The 20,511-nt window shown below is 45.4% G+C and overlaps 1 protein-coding gene across 6 annotated transcripts in view; it reads right to left on the bottom strand.

Moving 5' to 3' along the window:
• The window catches only part of znf536 (zinc finger protein 536), a 248,000-nt gene that overhangs the window by 145,432 nt on the left and 82,057 nt on the right, over positions 1 to 20,511 (bottom strand). For all 6 annotated transcript variants that reach the window (XM_086190368.1, XM_086190411.1, XM_086190387.1 and 3 more), the window contains one exon: positions 15,027 to 15,126. The gene's annotated coding sequence lies outside the window, so the exon portion shown is untranslated. The remainder of the gene's footprint in view (positions 1 to 15,026; positions 15,127 to 20,511) is intronic.

The following is a 20,511-nucleotide window of genomic DNA, read 5'->3' as shown; positions in this document are numbered from 1 at the left end:
CCCCCGTCCACATCCTATCACTTCCCATGCTGCTCTGTTACCGAGCGCTGTGGAGAGGAAGCTCCTCGCACCTCCAGGCAAACATGAGAGACAAAAGAATAAAGAGGATAAGCTGGAGGAGGAGGAGGAGGATGACAGCGGAGAGTTTAGCTTCGAGATTCGGGGTTTGATTGGTGAAACGGTTAAGAGCGACAAGAGACATGATGGAAAGGTTAGAAGAGTCAGGACGAGGGGTTGGAGTGTCTTGAAGGAGTGTTTGACGGCCAGTGGTGACACCGTTTCAGTGATGCTGCCATGTTTTAGTCTCGACAGGATGAAAAGCCTCTGCAAACATTCAGATCTTGATGGGACAACAAGGCCTCCGTTTTTCGTGATGATACATGGCCTTTACAGTAGCTGTGCTGTCAAAGTAGAATATAAAAGGATGTGTTCATGTCTGCAACATTTGGTATTCTGGCAACTCACTTAACAGAGTTTCAAAGAGACGTGGAGAAGAAAGCGGCTCAGTAGCGATCAAGCAATTTGTGGGGTCAGAAACGGATCAAGCACAGGAACAAATCCTACCAGAACACTAGTACTTTTTATGAGATGATGGTGGATTTGACTGCTGGAGCTGTTCAGCCTGATTTTGGCTGTAGCTGAAGTGTAATACGGTGAGTGATTCATTAAAGCAAAGACAGGATCGCCTCGGGGAACAGACATGATTCCGCTTCTGATGATCTTTCAGTGTAATTTGTTTGTGTGGCTACTTTGAAATCCCACAAATATTTTTATCTGAGACATTTTGACTTTACATGGGGGGGGGGGATACGTGCAAAAACGTTTTAAAACATAAATTACTTCATGTACACAATAAAAGATCTTTAAAATGTAAGATGAAGACAAAACGTGCGTGATGGAAGTCTCCCTCCTTTTTAATTTGATTTAAACTTCAGAGGGCCAGAACTTTGACAACATCAACGCAAATCTTTAATTTTAATTCATGACAATTGTTTTTAGGTGCTATATTTTCATTTGGGGGATTTAATCAAGAAGAGGCTCCGGATATTCGCGTATCCACGCCGAGCTCATAAACTCTCTGAGAACTGTGAAACCCTTTAATGAAGAAACCCCCCCCCAAAAAAAACAAAATCAAAAAAATTAGGAATAATAGTGTAACTGGTTGTGATGGTCACGTTCTAACAAGATGGTTCTTCTCGTTCATGTCATCCATGCATTCATCACTTCTAGCCTTTCGCTAAGAAAATACCTTTCCTGGGATAAAGAGCGCTTGATGTCAATCCTGTAACGTTGCTGCAGAGCTACATTTTGCCGGGCTGCCTCGTCCTCCAACCCTGCTGCCTCCACATCCATTCGGGGTAAATCAAATTACAGAGTATGGTTATCCACTTGCTCTATTTGGAAAGGGCCATGACTGACAAAACGTTTGTTGCGATTTGGCGCTATAGAAGTAAAACTGAAGGGCGCCGGCGGCAACTACCGTTAACCTCCCTCCACAAACCGCTACACTAATGTCCGCCATGATATCCGAGAACCAATCATCCTATTCAAGGATAAAACGTCTGTCACTTGTAACTCTCACCAGGTTCTAACGCTGCACATCTGGCTAAGAGAAGTTCACCTTTCAGATTTGTTGCGCGCAAAATATAGATTTTAGTGAAGTCTTTTTCTGGTGGTGCACAAACTGTGACATCAAACATATGGCTCCAAAGTTCCTCTGTCACTTCCACACACAACTTTGCCTCCCACTGATCGCTGCTCCCTCCTGAAGCGCTGTAAGGAGGTCCCCCCCACCCCAACCACCCATCTCTCCCCTGTCTTGCCGTCTCAGAAACTCAGCCAACCAACAAACACGACTGAAACAAAACATAACCATAATGGCTCATTAAAGGGAATGGAGACGACTTAGGCAAACAAAGCAGCTTTCAGGGGGCTGTCACTGAAACTCCTGTGACGGTACGTCCAAACTCACGCTGGCAACAAGGAGGCGAAAATGACTTCCTCCCACGAAACTAGCAGCAGTTTGGAGTGTTTTGACTGCGCTCGACGTGTCTCTATTTGTTCAGTGACAAATCTTATGTGTGCACAGCAGAGCGACAGACTCACCACTGTGTTCGGAGGAGAGGCAACATTTACCATCTTTTCCTCCACTTTCTAGAAGAGGAGGTGTGACTCGAGTGTCTCTCGAGGAACAAGACAGACTTGGATTTATGTGGTACATGGGTCTGGGTATCATCTTGGGAATACGGGCAATGTTTGTATGGATAGATTACAAAAGTACTGCATGAAGTGGTGACAAGTCACACCACCAGAGCAGCTTCAGTGCTCTTCTACATAAATTGTCCAAGTTGAGTGACTTAACTGGATGGACGAGCACCACTATTTCTTTTTTTTTTTTTGGAGTGAAAGCTGACGCGTAGCATCGCCTCCAGTGCTCGCATCGGGGGGTGAGAATATGATGCTACACCTCTCACATTTTAAGGCCTGTGAGCTACATCCTTACATCCATCTCACTCTCCTCAGCATAAAATCTCAGCAGGGCCTTCAAGGAGTTGATAAAAAGTATAATTCTTAGTTTGCTTTAGTGTTCCACCACCTTTGTGAGCAAATTTAGACGAGCCGCCTCCAGCTCTTCCTGTTAATACTCCATCCGAACAGCATACGCATCAAGGTGGGGAAACAAAGAAACAAAGAAAGCCTAAACCTGACCAGCTGGAATTTAAGGTGATACTCTTAAGGTTATGTGACATTGAAGTCTATGGTTGTTCATTTTAAAATTGGTCTTGACAAAAAAAAAATTGAAACAAACGCTTGTCTTCCTTATTCAATGATGACACGGTATTTCTACCTGACGACAGATGGTTCCTCCTGTTCTGCATCACTTTAGACTGACACTTTCATTTTTACCTTTATTTAACCAGGAAGTTGAGATCGACGTCTCTTTTCCTTGTGAGACCTGATCGAGGCAATGTGGCAATTATAATTTAGACAAATAACGTAAATGCCTGAATGTACATTTTCATGGTGGAACTACTTTCGGGAAAAAAAACACAATCATGCTCTTCCGAATGACACTGATTTCACACAACGTCTTCAAACTGCGACCACGTTAATTGTTCTCTCCTGAAGCTCTTAAACTTCTTCTAAAACAATTTTTTTTTTTTTTTGGGCTGCAGTGAGTGTGTGCAGCTAATCCCGTAGGCCGCCCCTGACCCAGCACCTACTGTAGTGAAAGTACAGTCGTATCTGCTTAGCAATCCCTCAGTAATTAAGGAAGGCCCACACCATGTCTAAACCTCTTCCTGACACAGTGTTGTGTCTGCGCTGCATGGAGCGCGAGGAGTAATAAGAGGCTTAAAGCTCATGTACCTGCCGCGCTGTGTGTGTGTGTGTGTGTGTGTGTGTGTGTGTGTGTGTGTGTGTGTGTGTGTGTGTGTGTCTGTTTCAAGAACAGAGGGGCAGGAGATTAAAACAATGATCAGAAAAGTAGAATTAACCACCTTTGCTGCTCTCTTAATTACTGAGAAGTCCACCTCTGTGTGAACGCACTATAAATACGCACTAACTCCCAAAAGGCCTTGAAATTCCAACTTGTAAATTAACACACACACACACACACACACACACACACACCAGTTTTACAGAATGACCAAAATCTGAACCCGGCACTTCTCAGAAACTGGGCCAAACCATATGTCCTTCTGCATATTTTGGGATCAGACTAATTCATTTTGATGATAGCATAAAAAATGATATCTTCCAAAAAAAAAAGAGGAAATCGGAGAGAAAAAAGGAACGCGAGCACAGGAGGGAGGGCCGGGGGGAATACATGTGATGATTAGGGGGGAGTACCAGGGGAGCAAAATAAGGGTGAACCTAAATAGGATCAGCATTCAGGGCAACATAACAATACAATAGAGTTTTTTTTGACCGGGATAAAATTAGGACAAACTGCACAAAAAGCAAGTTTTTTGTTGTTTTCTTTGTACTGATTGGATTCCCAGCATGGTGGGTTTAAAGTTTGAAAAGAGAACAAAAAAGAAAAAGGGTGGGGGGGGGGTGGAGGGACGTATAGATTGTGTTTGGTCTAGTTTTTATTTTTTTAGATAATTAATCAGAGAAAACGAGAGTCACCTCCGCGAGGGTCAATAAAGGTGCTGATGGTTGGAGCAGCAGGAGGAGAGGAGAGGGCGACTGCGAGGGGGGATGTACGATCACAAGCCAGCCTGTTCTCATGATGAATGTGTGGTTACTCCTACAAACAGTCAGTCAGTATCATTTGTAGGATAACCTGTGGAACTGAGGCAGGAGGAGGAAGGAGTGAGACGCTGGGAAATGTGCAGCCACTCTGGGACATTTCGGAGAGTTTTAAGTGAGACAAACGGGACGTTTTCAGCCATTATTCTTGTGACAAAACCAACAAACCATTGTTAATCTCCCCCCCCCCCCCCGAACCGTGTGGTTTTTGTGTCACCAGAGCTTAACGACTACACCATCAAAGCTATTGTAAAACACTGCATTTTCCACTCAAAGAAGAAGAACCAGGTTTTTTGGGTTCTCATTGCAGGAGAAGACGCAGCGGCGTGCAGGCAGGCAGGCACTCTGGTTTCGAGTGGCTAGCTGTCGCTAACGTGGGAGTGTTGAGAAACATGCTTTAGTCAACTGTTTGGTTTTAAAATAAAAGCACCGCCACGAATGTAAAAACAAAAAACAAAAAAAAAACAAAATTGGCATAGGCGTTGTGGCACAGAAGTTTTTGGAAGAAATCATTTAAATATTTCATGAGAAAACATAAGCACACATTCCAGGGTGCACACGGGATCAGACTGGGAGCAGCTTCGTGGCTGCTTATTAACTTTTACATATTTCTTTAATCTTAAAATGAAAACATTTTAAAGGCTCTTCACAAGGGAGATGTAGATTTTCGACATGGCTACAAGCTGCGGCGCAGCGCCACGCTTGTGTGTCTGGGACATGAAGTTATGAGACTTCTTCTTATAGGGGCGCTTAAGTCTTGAACCAAAACTGTAAAAAAAAAAAAAAAAAAAAAAAAACATAAAAAAAGAAGGATTGATGTGACCTGTAAACAAGTACATTTTACTAATCAGTGCTTTAATCTAATATCTATTATTAATTGTATTTTTCCGTATAATTTTTAATTTGATACTGTTCTCCCTGCCACGGACTAATGACAGGGCATGACGCCGTCTCATCTGAATCCCAATAGAACATTGTTCTTTCCCCTCGTAAAATTCTAATAGATTATTTTGATCTGCATTGTACTTTCAGTACTTCCAAATGAACAAACACTGAACCATTTCTTGAACAATAGTAAAAAAATAAAAAAATAAAAACACTGGGTGGATTTGGAGATTCTTATTGTGTCTAATTCAGTCTTCTCCAATCTGAAGTCAGTGCCAGCGTGTCAGAAAACATAACATAATTGTCTTTCAGTTGACAAGAACTAAAAATACACAGACAATAGCGCCGAGATGAGCCGTGGCAGAGAATGTTTTGTCCTTCACCAGTGTTTTCACTCCACTTTCCCATCCCATGCCTGCGACTGCAGAATAAACGGATATGTGAATTAAACCCCATTGTTTTAAAAAGATCTGCTGCTAAATTTAGTCACTGCTCTTGTTCCCCTTCACTGTTTGAGAATTTTTGCCCGTTATGTGTTTCCTTTATCCTTCATCGTCATCTTGGATACATCTCATAATTTTTGAAGAAGTGCGAGCGGTGTGTCTGTGCATGTCTCAAGGCAAAAGAAAACACACTCTCTCACACACACACACACACACACACACACACACACATATAGTTCAGCCATGCGATTTTTGCAATTAGAAAAGACACAAAAATAATTATTCTGCAGCTCAGTCAGTCGACATATCCTGAGTCGATGGTGCACGGATCACGTGTTTAATAAAAAAGGTTAATCAGTTGTTAATCAGAGGATTAATAACTTGTTATTTTCTTTACAAAACCATTAATATTATGCCATAAATATTTAATGTTGATAGGTCTGTTTTTTTCCCTTTTTTTTGGTGGGGAAGAAGGCGTGGGGTTGGGCGGGATGTGGATGCGCTTGGCGGTGCAGGGCAGAGTGAGCAATATCCAGACATTAATGTGCATTAATCATGCTTTGGTGAAGACAAATAAATTCATTCATGTTTATTAATACAACCTTGGAGAAAACAATACTCTTTACATTATTCACCGAGTTATTAATAAAGGATTTATGAAGAAGAGGACCACAGGACAGGGGGCTGGGGATCAGGGAGGAGGGGAGAGACGCAACTAAAGGGCAGAACTACAGAGGAGAGAGCTGGGGAGGGAGGTCAGAGTTAAAAGCCAGGAGCAAAAGTTCATTAATGTTTCGGATGGGGGGGGGGGGGGGGGGTTCAGTTCGTTTAGGGAGGAGGGAGAACTGTGAGTGGTCCACCGCTGGAGAGCTGGGGGTTAAACTGTGATTTTGCCGTCTCTGCCCTTATTCTTTCTCTCCTTAACAAATTACCCTGCCCATTTGTTAATCAAGGCAAAACAAATATTGCTTTTCATTCGCTCCATTTGTTTGAATGAACATACAGACATTCCCAAAATACTCATTCCCAGCTCAAATGTAATTAAATAGTGCCTTTAGTGAAAACATGCAGTGGTACTCCAATTAGTTGTGTTTTTGTCGTCGGGTAAAGGCGGAGAATGGCAGTGGGTGCGCCCCGGGCACCTCGGTGTCCCGAAATGGAAGTATGTCTTGGCGAAGGATGCGGGTGAGGTGGGGTGTGTGTGTGTGTGTGTGTGTGTGGGGGGGGGGGGGGTGTTTGTTCAACAATGTTTGGGTGCGTGAGGCTGACTCAACCACAGAAAATAAGTGTTTGGAGAGTTGGTGGCTGTTCTGGTGATATGATTGTATACGGCTTTCCTTGTTCTGTTACTGCGCGAGGTTTGACTTCAGAAGGGTTTTACTTTATGTTCCAAACAAGAACACAGAAATATTGGTGTGAGCCAGGAGAACGTTCCCACTAGAACAACGGCAGCAGGAATCATCCGGCCAGGTCCCCAAATACTAACGGGTGCGTTGAAGCCTCCACGCCGAGCCGCAGAGCTGAGTCTTTGTTTCCGTCGACTTCACGTGGCCGGACTAAAGTTCCGTCTGGACCTCGTGATCTCAGAGTGGATTCAGGGTGAGGACGAGTCGTACGGTGAATAATCTGAACATAAACTGCAGAGACAGTTAGTTTTAGCTAAAGAAAACATTTAAAAAACGAGGTGAAGTTCAGGTTTAGTTTATTCTAGAAAGGACAGCGCAAATGAATAAAGAAGATGGAAATACACACGTTCAAGAATGCCGGCGTTCGCCTAGAAGCTCCTTTTCACCTGCAGCCCTCTCGCCAAGGTGTGGAAGAAAAAGCTTCCTGAAATACAAGTTGAGGCACCAAACTGCTGACGTGGACTGGGAAATCATTTTAGGTTCGGATCAATACGTGTCCTTCATGATGTCTGGTGTTTCCTGGTCTTAACCCCATCCCCCATGTTGTCTATCGTAGTCCGTGGACCATCGTCGTGCATCGTCAATGTACATGTTTTGATCAACTTACAGGCTCTTGTTTTGACACTGTCGCAAAATCAATTTGGAATGAACTTGTTTTTTTTAGTCTTTTGTTCCGTTCATCTCTGTCGTGATTGCTGAAATTATCGGGAGACGTAATTCTACTCCGATTATTCTGATTTGGCAGGACGAAGGCCGAACGGCGATATTTAAAAGACGAGAACCGACATTGTGATGCTCTTCTTTTCGTGTTGGACGCCATTAGTGCCACCGGACCGGCACATCAGTCACGATGATGGGGGGGAAGGCACGTGTTCTCTGAGCCGGCGTCTGAGTCGATGTGAGGTTAACGCTCACGTGAAGATGGCTTTGGTTTACTGTTTCTGTATCTATCCATCTTCTCATCTCGGTCTTTCTCTCCTCCCCCATTTCAAATGCCCTTTGTCTTCTTTGTCTTAAGCTCCAAATTGTGTTTTTATTGAAGGGCTGTATGGATCGCTCTGCAAAATGTCATCCGTCAAGCTGTCGATGAATCCATCTTTTCATTTAATGATCCGCCAACCTAATATGCATTTTACATAGCTCCATATACCTTTAATGGGAATCAATGGAAAGCAAATAACACTTGAAGCCAGTAAGCTGCGTGTCTAACGGACGGATGTGGACGTGGCTTTGTACTGTATATGTCTGGATGATTATGGCTGTAGAGGTGGCTCACTGGGGGATAGAGACGGGTTTACGCACAAGCCCGCTGCTCCACTCTCTCTCTTTCCTTGTCTTCATAAACTAAGAGACTGAGCAGAAGAGACAGAAAGAAAGGAGACATGGAAATGATGAAGGCTGAAGGAGAGAAAGAAAGGAGGATAATTAATGAAAGAGGGAGCAGGAGAGCAGGAGCAGGAGACTTTAAAAGACAGGATGGAATACAAGGGCCAAGAGGGGAGATGGAGGAGAGGGATAGGCGGTCATTCGCCGCGGTTTCAGTTAAATACTGATTTCATCATACGATAGAGGAGGAGGGGGGCTGCGATGGCGGCTGTGGCAGCTCTAAAACACATAACTTTTTACGAAGTGAAAATCAAATATTAAAAATGACAGGCCTTATAAGTGTGCTGAGTGAGCTCGGGTCATGCAGGGAGGGAGGCGCGGGCGGCTTGTCAGCTACTATCTGTCAGGGCGAATTAGAAACAATCAGGGCCGAGTGAAAGGGAAGGTGATTGTTATTAAGCGTCGGGGCCCTGCGAGCGGGTGCCCCAGATGTGGCCGTGCATATAAAAGAACAGGAAGCTGGCGGTTTAATTCAGGAAGCTTGCCGGGGCGAGTGAGCAACGCCACAAAGGAGGAGAGGGAAGCGGCGGGTGCTGGGGGGAGGACGGAGGATATGAGGGGGCTCCTTGTTGCTTATATGCTGGAAGCCACTTTGACAGCGCATTGAGCCTCCCGCGGAACAGCCTAGCTACACTCCTTTTTTATTTATTCAATATCTTTTTTACTTTGCTCCTCCGTCCGTCCCAGGAGGGGAAGTGACGGGTCAGCCAGCACATAGGAGAGCAATGGGAAGAAATCAGGGGTGAAATCTAGATAAGTCGCCCTGACACACACATACAGGGGCAAGGTGGGGAGGGACAGCCAAGGCCATATATCAATTACAAGCTGATATCCTGGGAGGACGAGGGGACACAGAGAGAAACCCCTCAGCGGATATGCATGACTGTGTGTGAGCTCCAGTCAGAGCATCCGACCCCCCTGAAGTCCCTGCCACGTTTTCTCAGGAGACATTTGTGTGATATCTTACCAAAAGTCATACGCAATTATGGCTGCCGAACGTCAATGAATGTCAAACGACATGAGTGATCCGAGCGCGAGCAGGAAATGCTTGAACACAGGGGCTTCAGCCTCCTCGCCAGCACCTCTGCCCCCCAATGCCGAGGGTTGGGGAAAGATCATGGAAGATCATCTAAAATTAAATTACACGATCAGGCTGGATGTGTCTTGACGTCTCGCTAAAAACAAGCATTTCCTTCTCCAAAAAAAAAAAAAAAAAAAAGGCAGCTGAAAACGTCCCGATGTCTCACTAAAAACAGCTGGTGTTGTTTATTAGAAACATTGCCATAGTTGTCTGGACATCTCGCGCGTCGCTCCCGCTGGCTCATAATTATGTGGGTAATAAATCTATGAATTTTTATGCATTATTATAAACAGGCTTCATTTAACAGCAGTGCATGTGGACATTGCTGGATTTGAGTCCTTCGCCGGTTCTCCACACACATCAGCTCCCGCAAGATCCCTGTCAGGAGATCTGGGGAACGAGCGGGAAACAAGTGGGGGGTTGCTGGGTAAAGTGAGGGACATGTGTGTGTGTGTGTGTGTGTGTGTGGGGGGGGGGGGGGTGATGTGTACAATATGTTAATCGGGATGGGGTGGGGGGCGTCTGAATGATAGGGAGCGACAGTAATCTACCGAGAGGCTGCAGACTGAAAGTCACATTGGCCTTTATTAACAGCCGAAGGAAAAAAAAAAAAATTAACTTGGCATCTCTATTTAACTTTTAATTGTTGAACGAATTTCAAACAAAATCTGTAATTAAGAGTAGTTAAAAACGCACGCGGAACCAAAGACGGGTTTAGTCCTGTAAAAGCTTTATTCTGCCGTGTGCAGAGCCAATCACCACGACAGAGAGTCAAGTGGATCCACTGCCTCTCAAATAGTTTCACTTAACACAGTTACATGAAATCAATGGGAGGAAAAAGAGCAGAAATGAAGGAGGTTGTTAAGACAGTTTCTTTCATATAGCGCCTCAGCCTGGGAGCGAGTGAGGCTTTGATTTGTATTTACTTTGTAGTGAGAGATATCGCAAGAAATTATCCCTCCTCTTAAGAATCACTGATCATCCAATAGGTTGTAATAAAGCAGGCTTGTCACATCCGCTCTCTGGCTCTTTCTCCTCCGCGCTCCTTCTCTTGTCGTCTTTATCGCGGTGATCTGTCGAACACGAGCCTAACATCTCTGGTTTCCACCTCCAAGGTTTTTCTCTCCATTGCCAACGTAGCGGAGGTTATGGTGTTAAACACAGAGCTGCTAAACGTTCCCCAAGGTAATAACAGTCAGCATATATACGGCGTAGCGCAGCGACGGGAAGTTCCTGCCGAGTGTAGAGCAATGGAGATGGAAAGAAAGAGGCATGAGGGAGGGTGGAAGTCAAGGAAGTAAGATAATTAGCAGACAAAGACGTGCAAACTGCAAAAAAGAAGGGCGCAACAGGAAAAGAGCTGCCAAAGCAAAGGTGCAAACAGAGGAAATAGGAAGGTAGCGGGGTGACATTGTCGCACGCTGGCTGGTGAGAGGCCATTCTCTGTGCTGGCCATAACTCAGCTTTTAAGGCTCTCTGCTTTATTTTCACTCCACTATTTTGCCTCCGCAAGAATGCTTGGATATATTGAGCACAAGCTCATAATTAAGCATGACGTAAGAATATCAAATTTACTCAAACAAGTGTGAAAATTCATTCTTGGCTTTGGCACTTTGACAAAATAATCTTCTCGATTTACACCTCCAGGACTTTAAGGAGCTTTCAGCTGTACGCCGCGGTCCTCTTGAGAAAACTGGCTGAAAGTTGGCTCATAAAGTCGAATTTATTATGGAACTCCTCCAGCCACCCGCAGGTAGGTAGGAGTTTGTGGACCAAACAGAGGCTGTCGTTCAAACAATCCAATCTCCTAGAAACACGAGGAATGACCACGAAAAATAAATTACCACCACCTCTTAACACCGCATGACGCGGTGATGGGACGACATCTGTTCAAATTTTTGTACCAGCATCATGGAAACAATGGCACTGGAAAGTCAATTAAGAAACTTTACTGAGGGAATCAAGCCACAATCAGACTTGAGACTTGAAGCAGGACACTCGGTGCTCTCCTGTGCATCGCCGTCTCTCTCTCTGACAGACCAGACCAACTGCTGTCACTGACTTGTGTTGCCTGAACGGGCCAACCTACAGATATTGTAGATCATGTTAAAGGGTTATGTGCCAGCTCAAATTTGTTTGAATCACTTCCGAATGTTTCTTTTCATAGGGGCTTGTGACGTCCAATCATCGGGGGTAAAAAAAAAAAAAAAAAAAGTAAAACTGTGCACCACCGCCGGGGTCTAAAATCACAAGTTTTCGCTGTAGCTTGAGATTATGATTCAGCGACCCACAGAGAGCCAGCCTGCATCTTTCTCCATGAATGAGATGTGAATGCTGGATGTGAACTCATCAAGTTTTTAGTGCAAAAGAATTGGTGTTTTTCAAAAAGGTGCATGAAGGCCAGGAAATGGAGCGCAAAAAGTCTGATGTGGAGGATGGGAATGGAGGTGGAGTCGGCAACCTCCCCCACTCCCATCCAGCCTCTCTTTCCTCCAGGAGGCCAAGTCCAGGCCATGTCTAAGATTTCACAACGATTAGCGAGGGAGGGATGAGGTGGGATATAGAGATGTACTAGAGCAGCATTAGCCATTAATCACCAAGGAGGGAGGGCGGGAGGGAGGGGGAGAGAGAGCAAGGGATGGAGTGATAAAGAGAGAGCAGAGTGTCCTAGCCAGGCTCAGCGTGGTACCTCTGCTGTCTGGACCTCCACAGGTCTCGTGTTAGCCTGCAGTACATTAGCTTAGCAGTAGCGCCTTCCTAATCCCAGGGTTTTAGAACGGGTCTGGGATCATTCTATTAACAAAATCGTTGTGTTGGACGAGTGATATTCAGCTGTTTGATAGAGAACCGAAGGAAAAGTTGCTCAAAGCCTGTCTTAACAGTTGGCTTTAGAATTTCAGATCATCGTGAATAAATGAGAGTCTGAGACCAGGAGGCGTGACAGCTTCTGTCTTTCATTTGTCCTCAACCTGCTGTTCTCCGAGTTGCAGGTTCTGACGTTCTGAGCCTCGCCAATCCTGCACTTCAATGTCGACACAAGATCCCGGACTTTGGTTCCTCAAATGACCGTGAATTGTTTTTTCTGATCCTTTAACTTGAACTTGAACTTAAATGTGTTCCTGCTCCACCGGCGCATCGCTGGGGTCTGGTTGGCTTTAGACAGAAAAGATCAACGTTTAGGGTCCCTGATCCAAGCTCTGATCAAAACCGCTTTCTTCCTGAACTCTCCCGCCTTTCACAGCCCGACATCACCCCCCAAGCTTTGGTGCGTCGGGGAAACCAAGGATGGACGTGTTTCTCACCCATAAACAACCACCAAGTGACACAGAGGCTGTACACAGACAGGAGTGGACCTGACTTCTCTCTTCCAGCGAAGGAACAATTAAGGAACCACCAAAAATGATCAGCGTTGGACAATGTTCCCAAGATGTTGTTGTTGTTGTTTTTTTCTTTAGAGTTCTCAAAGTCCTGATTTGTGCAGGAAGCAGAGAAACTACAATCAGAACAAGGTATTGTATCAACATCTGTTCAGTGTTAGGTTGTTTTCCTGGCGATTGCTCTGCTCGTTCATGCAGCCGTCTTTGAGCCAGACCCACCACGAGAGGAGACGAGAGGAGGCTTCTTTTCTTTCTTTTTTTTTAAATTTTTGGCTGGGAAACGGTTTCCTCTTGTGTGTCGTGTGATGGCTCCTGCCAGCCTTGTCATCTTCTAGAGTGAAGCAGACATATAAGGTGTAGTCAGCCTCCCCCGTGCTCATCGCCGTGGTGGGAGGCAAGGTGAACCAGAGTGACCATAAAACCCGAATGGCCTTCACTTAGTGTTCCCTACATCCCCCCTTTCTCTCTCCACCTCACCCCCTCCCACCCACTCCTCTCTTCTTCTTTTTTTTTATTTCTTATTTTTTTCTGTACTATGAATAAATTTAGTCTGTCCCGGACATGAAAATGTCAAATACCTAAAATACACCTTGGCTAAATAGCATATTAATTTTTAATGCCTGCTCATCCTATGCTGCTATTCTCATATCAGCCCTGTCTGCCAACAGCTGTTGCTGGCTCTCCGGCTGGGAATTTATCATCCATCTAGCTAAAGGAGGGAAGAGAGGGAGAGAATAAAAAAAGAGATGGGAGACATTGTTCAGAAGAAGATAAGGAATAAGGGAGGGACAGATCTGAGTTTTCATGGATCCCTACCTCGCTTTTATATCACCCACACCTTGCAACTTTTCCCCCCCTCCCTTTTTTTTTTTTTTTACTTTGATATACGAGTGGGATTCAATTAAACTAATGCCAAACATAAATTGCTCAAGATTCCCTCCTTTTTCACCCCTGCGTGGCGTGTTACAAGCCTCTCATACATAAAATAAGGCGCAGAGTGGTGACATTGACGCTGGAGGTAGTGACATTGGAGAGAGCGGCGGAGGGAGGCGAGATGCACTGAAGCAGTGTGCCAGTGTGGGTGTTGAATGCCACCCATGTGTGTTTTTAGGTGGCATGTGGCGGATGATTATCATAGATTATCACAATCCAGATTGTTACAAGTTCTGTCTGCGTACATAGCGGAGTGTACTGTAGCTGTGTGACTGTGTGTGTGTGTGTGTGTGTGTGTGTGTGTGTATGGTTTAAGACAGAGTGCCTTTGGGGATAAGACTAAATGGTGAGTGAACGGCGAACAGTTGGGAGTGTGTAAGACGATGTGTGCATTCATTTGTGTGTATGTCTCTTGTTCTTTTATACCTACAGTGTGAAAAAGCAAATGTGTAAAGATATTTTTTGCGTCAGGCTCAAGCTCCCTTCCCACATACGGACGCTCGGGATCCCGACTCTGTTATAGTGATTCGTCACAACGTATATTTGGCCTTTCAGGAGCTCACAGAACGTAGTGTGCTACTCTTTCCTGCATCGCCTCTCATCCCCTCCAGAATGCAGAAAGAGCCAGCCACGTATGTGTCACTCAAAGCTGATGGCAACTGACGGCTAACGGCAAATCAAAAACGTCAGTTCAGAAACTCTCAATTGCACCGTCCGGTGTCATCCATGTCTTCTTCCTCTACTCTCTAACTGCAGCAAAAACCAAGCGCCACCCTCCTGGTTTGAAGGCGAGAAAAAAAAAAACATGTGCGTGAGCTCAGTACACCTATTTGTGAGTCCTTGACAGACTAAATAAACTTTGTGGGGGGGGGGGGGGAGTATTACTTAATTATACTTAGATGCCCATTTTTTCATGATGTAAACTCGATTTCCCGAGTGTTTTAAGGTTTTTATATTTGGACTGGTATTTGGCCCAAGCATGGTGACTAAAACGAGCCTCTGCAGCAGGCTGACCGTGGACAGTGTGCTTGCTAAAACCAGCAAAACAAGCAGCTTTTGCTTTTCCTGCAGTTCTCCGTTGAGTTCCATGCGGATGTCGCACATATTTAGGTGTTGAAAAACAGACAAAATTAGCTTCTCACCAGGGGCTAATCAGCTGACATTTCCATCGTCTTCCAGGGGCTTATACCAGACTACAGACAACAAACATCTGTATGTGGAAAATGAGACATAAAGGGAAAAGTGTGTGTGAGCATACCTTAACACACCAACAGCATACTGGAGTGCAACCTGTCTGTTAGGATCAAGTGGCCTCTCGCTGTCACTCCTGACTGACTACTGCTCACTGGAACGGCCACCTAGAGGGAGAAACAGAGGCAGAGGAGGATTAGAGGAGGTGGTGATTATGAAATATGGACCTGAGGCGGCGACAAGGAGGATGGACAGGGAGTGCGGCAAGAAGAGAGTGATGGGTGGAGAGGATGAGGAGGGGGAGAGGTCGATGTCAAAATGAAAATCTAACAAATTCAGCGAGCGACGCTGCAGAGGTCAAGGGAACGCAGGCGAAAAAGGTTAAAGATGAAATCAAATCTGGCGCGTTGCAGTGCCCGGAGGCACAGCTGAAAATCTATCCCTCCAAGGCAAGGCCACCGCTGACGCGAGGCAGACAAGAAGCTAAATACTGCACGCCACTCGGGGATCTTTCATTTTCAACCGATCAATAAGAGCTTATATTTATCAGGGCCTCCGAGCAGCTGCCACGTCTGACAACCTCCACTTCATTTTAGCACTCCTCCTCTGCTCTTTTCTCCTCCTCCTCCTCCTCCTCCTACTCCTCTTCTCTTCTTCTTCCTCCGCCTCCTCGCATGCTAAATTGAGACCCATCGACCATGAAAAGGGGCAGAGACCCTGGATTGCCATTAACCCCCCTCGTGTCACTAGACTGTCTGACACACACGTACAAATACCCTGGAAATACGACTCTGCCATACCAGCTTCTTTAAAGAAGCAGGCGTTATCATTACGGCCTTGGCACCAACACCAGCACCTTGTTTTGTTCCTGGAGATGCCCACCCAGGATATACACACACACACACACACACACACACACACACACACACACACACACACACACACACACGCACATTCAGAGGGACAGAAGCCACCCTGCAACAACCTGACTTTTCATTTCCATCATTTTGCACCACATCTCTTTTATTCAAATTTGTTTCAAATACGATAAAAAAAGTCCAATCCAGAAATACTTCTCCAAATCTGAGGAGCATTGTGAGAAGCAGAAGATTGGGTTTAGGGGTCTGAGTTAAAATAACTGGCTGTCTAATCATCCGCACAACAATATTTGCTGTGAGGCATTCTAAATAGATTATCGCTAGTCCATCTGTGTCATCATTGATTTATAAGGCATTAAGCTGCTTGGGGAAGAGATAGGGCCTCGCCTTCTCTGCTGTTAAAGGGGCTTCTTGTGGAAATCAGGGGCACGGCAATGGAACAACTGTGGCACTCGTCTAACCTCCCCTTTAATTGTCAGGCGAGAGGAAGTGAAAATAGGACGGGTGTATCTGTTTTTTTTTTTTTCTTCCAAAAAGGGGAAGTATGAATCCAAATTTTCTGCATCTCTTTTTGTTTGGCGATACAAAGAGACTGGGAGGAGGGGAGGAAGTACAGGAAAAAAATACACACAGTGAGAAACAAACAGCACACACAAATGCACATGCACACATCGACACATGCAGCAAAAAAAAAAAAAAAAACCCAAAAACAAGGGACGTCATTAACATATGAATGCTATATGCAAATAGTAGGGAGAGAGCAGATGTTGTTGCATTTAATTGACCTATATGTGAATCGGATCCAAACCTTTCAGTGTGTTTTCTGGGCCCAGCGAGGACAGTTTTTGACTGTGTGGCTCTCCAGTCCCACTCAGCTCACCAGCAGCGAGCACGGCGGCTCTGCGCTGTTTTAAAGTGCGAAACCAGTAAAAATGAAATCTAATTCCCTCGTTCCCATGTGCACTGAAAACTCAAAAGTGGGGGCCACCCGTTGAAATGTGTCCCTGATACTGCTCCCCCCCCCCCCCCCGCTAGTTTCATAACTACAGCGACTGCACTGTGAACCTTAGAGTATTTAGTACAGTAACAGGCAGCACTGGGAAGTATATTTACTCCCTGTACTTGTGGCGCTTAAGGATGACACAAGTATTTCCATGTCATCCCTTTACGTTGAAGTGTTTCAGCATTTTCAGAATAAATGTTATAGCCAAAGTACTTTTCCTTTAGCTAGCCTTTAATAGATCGTGTGCTGACGGTGTCAAGTGGGTTTAACATTAGATAATACAATTACTGTGTGTGTTCGTCTCCTAATACACCTTTTCCACCAACAGGGAACAAGTTCTGTTTTGGTTCACCAAAAAAAAAACAACCTGACACTGTGAATCCCTACGGCAGGAGCCGGTTGAGGATTGTGCAATGACCTCCACCGATGACGCATCCTTGGTCCGGAGTGGAACCGGCTCAAGAACCTGCTCCCTGCGGTTGGAAGACAGCTACGTACAAAATGCAGGTTCTTATTCCAGTTCTGTTTTGCCGAGCGGTGGCGGCTCGCTGCAGCTTGCAGGAAGACACGATGGGAAGAGAACACTGCAGTCAAGTAGCGAACAAGCCTCACGGCCCTTGAAGACACGAGACCCTGACCCTCGTCGCCCCTGAGGTCGGTCTCGTCTTCACCTTCAGTTTCCCACCGAACGCTACGTCCACACATCACAGCCAGGAAGTTGCCCTTCATTTTCCAGCGAATCCCCAGCTCTGCTCACACGTGAGCTCAGGTGGACGTCGGCTTGGGTGTGTGTGTGTGTTGATGCACGCACGCAGCTCCTCTGGTTAACATCCAGATAAGTTCCGGGTTGCAAGTTGCACGTGTGAACAGGAAGTAGGAGCGACAGCGAGAGAAAGAGGATGAAAGTCACGCCTTCTACACTGCAATGTTTGCATGGGCGAGCCATGAAAAACACAGATGCTATTTTCATCTGGGCCGTCCTCCTCTTCCCCCTTCTCTCCCTCCCTCCCTTTTATTCTCTTACTCTATCCCTCTCTTTTATTCTTTTAACCCCCCAATCCAACACACACACACACACACACACACACACACACACACACACACACACACACACACACACACACACACACACACATTCTTGGGAATGTCATTAAATTGTATTAAATAGCCTTTTGTCCAGGGGGCAAGGACCACCCGATATATGATAATACATTAAGGCCCCAGTGTAGCAGCCACTGAGCCGAAACCATCTTACGAACAAGAATGGTGTGTGCCTTTGTGTGTGTGCGTGTGTGTCTGTGTGTGTGCATGTGAGTATGTGTGTGTGTGTGGGGGGGGGGTGAATAAGGAGAGTTGAGGTAGAGAGATAGAAAGAGTGAAATCTAGAGAATGAGGAGGGAAGGGAGGGAGAGAATGAGCCGGTGTGGCTGCCTGCCTGCGCATGTGGCTCCCTAACAACTGTGACACATACTAATAGAAACATACCTAATAAATTACAAGCTTTCAGGGTCTGGCAAGCTGACATTTTCTCTGTGCACGGGACAATTTCATATCTGCAGTGCGAAGTCGAGGGGCTGCTGGACCAAATTGCATCACACAGAGATGCCAGAGGATTAGCATAAAAATTAACACTTAAATTTCAGCTTATTGTCAACCCCACTCCTGCACCGGCTGCCTCACAACAATCAATTCCTCTTAGAAATCTGATTAGATTCCATGACGCTTATTATCCCAGTCATGTCTGCCTGCCCCCTCCACTCCCACCACCTCTCTCTCTCTCTCTCTCTCTCACACACACACACACACACACACACACACACACACACACACACACACACACACACACCACTGGCATTGTCAAAGCCCTGGCTGCCAAAATAAGGATATAAGTGTGGCATTTCTTTGTCTCTTGATGTTTACCTTGTTATTTCGTTCTTTAGCCGACGGAGAAATCCATGCAGACGTGCTGATATTCAGTCTTTTGTGAGTCATGGTCATTTTCGAACACGCTAATGCAGTGTTGGCTCGCGGACAGCCACAAAATATCAGTGAGTAACAACACGACTTTCCTTTCTTTCAGCAAGATGAAGATTTAAACATTTAGATTGTTTTTTTTTTTCCAATGTTCTAATTTATAATCACATGTCTCTTTACTTTAGCACCACATCTCATCCATCCTCAAGTACACAGTCGTCACTGCAGCTTCATGTTTACAGCAGAAAGCTGCAGTTATGCAAAAAAAAAATCTCTTTTGAGATCTCACGAGGCTGTTGCAATGAAATATTTGTCAATAACGCTTTCTGTTGAAGCACGTTGCACAAGTATGTACTAAAAGCACAGCGCACGTTGGGTGGCTTCAGTAAGACTCTTGATTGTTTAGACAAATGGCATTTCATCGTATCCAGATGTCTTTAAGCTGTGCTCAACCACCATCGCTGCTTTCCAAGGCGCAGGCTGAATGTATACAAACATCTCCTCATAACTGCATTCCTCATCTGGGCCTCCGAGCGTCACAGCCCCTGTCGCTGAGCTTGGGTGAAAGCCTGTGGCGCCCAGAGAGAACATTTAATATTCAGGTTTTCCAGGAGCAGAACCTTTCACAAACAAGGTGGTTTTGATCACATCATGATGCAGATCAGCTGAAAAATATCATCCGTCTTTCTTCTGGCGAGGCATTTAAAAATCCCTTCTGCTCAGGAGGAACCAGGGTTTACATGCAGTTGGAGTTGAGCGCGAGCTTCAGCTTGAACAGGTCATTTAACTGGACCACTGCATAGTCCCAGTACAGATGAACAGGGAGGAATCCATTTGCCGAGGGAAGTTAGTCTGCACCGGGAACGATAGGTGGCTGCGAGCCCCCTTCCAGCCAGTTACACTCTCCTCTGGTTCACCTTTCACACACCGAAGCAACGTCCCTGTGGAGCAGTGGCTTTAAACTCATAAACTGCTCAAGAAAAACCAGTAACCCTTTAAATGGTATTTAATCAAAAAAAGTGTGCTTTGCCTTCCAAGTACACACAAATTGGATGTGTTTTCAAAGAGGCTTTCCTTCTTCTTCAAGATTGCAGAAAGGGCCGGACACAAACAAACTCGCACTTCAGCGTTCCGGTGAACGAGCACCGAACCAGGAGTGTAACATTTTGTCTTTGGCTCAAATCAAAGTGTTTGTAGATTACTGAGCGTACGGCTGGACGAAGAAGACCTGGATTATACTGGATGACACACTTGAGAATTTGTAAACTGACATTTCCGGACAGTTTGCAGATGTGAACAGTCCACTAGCTTCGAGCTAAATATACATGACTGGCACTTTCTGCATTCTGGAGTCACACAGAAGCGATGCAGGAAGGAAAACGTCTGTGTGAGCTCATGACATCTGTTTGTTTGTTTGTTTTTTGGGTACAACTTTAGGAGTCTCACTTTAAACTGAGACAGTATCAAGTGTGTCTTCTTGTCAATCTTTGGTTTTCCCTCTCGTGTCTCCTGCCATGATGACACTCCTCCCTTGACTGTGCACTTTTCACCTTCCCAGATGAACGTGTGCGGAATGCAAGGTCACTTAGGGGCCGATTGAACACATAATCTAAGTATGTTAATCCGACTTTGAAAAGTATGATTTCAGTCGGGCGGCAGCACAGTGGAGCAGTGGTCAGCACTGTCGCCTCACAGCA

The sequence above is a fragment of the Aulostomus chinensis genome, chromosome 2, assembly GCF_037954235.1.
Source record: "Aulostomus chinensis isolate RoL2024-O1b breed Wild chromosome 2, RoL_Achi_v1.0, whole genome shotgun sequence".
NCBI classification, from domain to species: Eukaryota; Metazoa; Chordata; class Actinopteri; order Syngnathiformes; family Aulostomidae; genus Aulostomus; species Aulostomus chinensis.
Note: the sequence above shows the minus strand (reverse complement) of the source record. Positions and strands in the feature narration are given on the sequence as shown.